The sequence below is a fragment of the Colobus angolensis genome, unplaced genomic scaffold (assembly GCF_000951035.1).
Source record: "Colobus angolensis palliatus isolate OR3802 unplaced genomic scaffold, Cang.pa_1.0 Scaffold47, whole genome shotgun sequence".
NCBI classification, from domain to species: Eukaryota; Metazoa; Chordata; class Mammalia; order Primates; family Cercopithecidae; genus Colobus; species Colobus angolensis.
The window spans coordinates 4360980-4363866 of NW_012118154.1; the positions used below are offsets into that span (position 1 = coordinate 4360980).

Sequence of the window (2887 nt, forward strand, 5' to 3'; positions counted from 1 at the left end):
TTTTTTTTTTTTCTTTTTTTTGTATTTTTAGTAGAGACAGGGTTTCACCATGTGCCAGGCTGGTCTCAAACTCCTGACCTCAGTGATCCACCCGCCTCAGCTTCCCAAAGTGCCTGGATTACAGGCGTGAGCCACCGCCCCTGGCCCTCTGATTTTTTTGAGACGGGGTCTCGCTCTATCGCCCGGGCTGGAGTGCAGCGGCGCTATCTCGGTTCACTGCAGCTTCGACCTCTCGGGCTCAAGCGATTCTCCCACCTCAGCCCACCGAGTAGCTGGGATCACAGGCGTGCACCGCCACACCCGGCTAATTTTTGTATTTTTCATTAGAGACAGGGTCTCGCATTGTTGCCCAGACTAGTCTCGAACCCCTGGGCTCAAGCGATCCGTCCGCCTTGGGCTCCCTAAATGCTCGGATTACAGGCGGGAGCCACCGCGCCCAGCCTCCGTCTCCCTTCTAAGTGACATCCTGTCCGGCATCCCGCAGGCCTTCACATGGATGGGGTGGGAGAGCTCAGGAACTCAAACACAGCCTGCCTGATGGATGACTTCTAAGCATCTTTCAGTCACCTTGATCTTGCCAAGCAGAGAAGCGCTTCCTCCTAATGCCTCCAAAGTACACCTTTCACATGCTTACGTTACGGCCTTAAGTAACTGATGTCATTACTTAACTGTCCCCGCGGGGATGGGGAACAGAATGTATTTTCACAAACGTCAATTCAAGACAGATTTGTGGGAGAAACCACCTGGGGATAAACCTCTCCCCTCCAAGAACCTAGAATTTTGCGTGCCGGCTGGGAAAAGTGGGCGGGGCGTAGTCGCCCCGGCGCAGGCAGGTCCACTCTCTGTCCGCGGCGCACGTGGATGACGTAACAAGCGCGCGCGACGATTCGAGGTACTCTGTGGCCGCGAGTGCGTCTTCCACGTGAGTATATTTATCGCGTACGGACCTGGAACCTCCTCCAGGTGCAGCCTTTTGTCATCTGGCCCAAGCCTGGTCTGGCCCCTTCAATATCCCCCCCAGGCTGAGCTGTGTCTACTTGGTGCCCGCGCATTTGCTTTAGTGGAGGCGTCCATTCATCCTATCTTGCGTGCGCTCTGCAGACCCCAGGCATGGCCGACCCCCATGTAAACTTAGCCCCATTATCCCATTCATGGATTCAACTAACAGAAAGTCTGCCGGCCGCCTACTGGGATACAGCGCTCATGCACGCAGACCCTGTCTCTGAGCTCTTGAAACTTGCATTTTACTGGGAATGATAGACGGAAATCAAGTGGCTTAATAAACAAAATGCTTTCAGGAAGACTGTCCTGAAAGTGGGGGAGGGGCTGAAGAGTGGTGAGAATCAAAATTCAGTCAGTCCACAAGTGTTAGAATTTTTTTTGCGTTTCAAGCCCTGGTATTGTTCTAAGCCTTGGTAATTCAATGGAAACGAAGCAGCAACATCCCATGCCCACGTAGAGATTTTTTTTCTAGTGGGGAATATAGAGCGAAAAGTAAAAACATCCCACAGTGATAAGCGCTATATAGGAAATAAAAATAGGGCCATCTGATAGTAACCACTTAGTGGCTAGTGAAGCCTTTTCCACGAAGGCGAATCACCAGAAATCTAAATAACAAGAAGGAGCTAGCCATGCATATGTCAGGGTGAAAAAAATGCCTTCCAGGTCTGAGCTTGGCAAGTTAGAGAAATAGAAAAGAAGCTAATGTGGTTGGTGCATTGTGGGTGAAAAAGAGAATGGTGTGAGATAGGGTTGGAGAGGTAGGCCGGAGAGTGGCCACAGTTGGTACACCAGGATGCTGAGTTGGAATTTATACCATGTGTAATGGGAAGCCATAATCCACTTTATGCTGATGTGTGACAAATGAATTGTGGTTATGCAGTGGTCAGGAGGTTAATGCATTGGTCAAGGTGAGTGATGATGGTGTCTTACTTGAACTAGAGTGAGGTAGTAGAGATGAAGAGATGAGGGATTTGAGATATGATTGGAAATAGATTTCCTGGTGGATTGGATTTAGAGAGTCTGAGGGAAAGAGAATTCAGCATGACTTCTGTGTTTTTGTCTTGAGCAACAAATTGGATGATGGTATTGTTTACTGAGATGACAAGACTAGGGGAACAGCAGAGTTTGTTGAGTAAAGCCAGGGTCTTGCTGAGAGGCAATGGAACCAGAAGTTGGATAGGTAGTTTGGGATAGATGGGGAGGTCCTTTGAATGTTAGGCTAAAACACTGGAGGTAAATACACCAAGACACCAGGTTGCAGCAGAGAAAGAGGTTTAACCATAGGGCTGCTGCAAAGGAGACAGGAGGAAACCTCAAATCCATCCCCCAGAGTATGTTGAGGCTAGGGTTTTTAAGGGTTTGGAGTAGGATTGAGCTGAAGTGTGAAAATCATTGATTGAAGAGTGCAGGGTGAGGTCATGAAACAGGGAGATGAAGAAACTGATTCTCATGCACACTTGGTTCCACTGTGGGAGTCTTTTTCTTTTTTCTTTTTTTTTTTTGAAAGATGAGGTCTGCCTGGTGTGGTGGCTCATGCCTATAATCCTAGCACTTTGGGAGGCCGAGGCGGGCGGATCACGAGGTCAAGAGATCGAGGCCATCCTGGCCAACATGGTGAAACCCCATCTCTACTAAAAATATAAAAATTAGCTGGGCGTGGTGGTGCATGCCTGTGGTCCCAGCTACTCGGGAGACTGAGACAGGAGAATCGCTTGAACCCGAGAGGCAGAGGTTGCAGTGAGCCAAGATGGTGTCACTGCACTCCAGCCTTGCGACAGAGCGAGACTCCATCTCAGAAAAAAAAGAAAGAGGCCGGGCGCGGTGGCTCAAGCCTGTAATCCCAGCACTTTGGGAGGCCGAGACGGGCGGATCACGAGGTCAGGAG

General features: G+C 49.7%; 1 protein-coding gene across 1 annotated transcript in view; it reads left to right on the forward strand.

Annotated features, from left to right (window-relative positions):
* Positions 1 to 866: 866 nt before the first annotated feature.
* The window catches only part of PFAS (phosphoribosylformylglycinamidine synthase), a 19573-nt gene continuing 17552 nt past the window's right edge, over positions 867 to 2887 (forward strand). Inside the window, exon 1 of the mRNA XM_011958594.1 lies at positions 867 to 922. The gene's annotated coding sequence lies outside the window, so the exon portion shown is untranslated. The remainder of the gene's footprint in view (positions 923 to 2887) is intronic.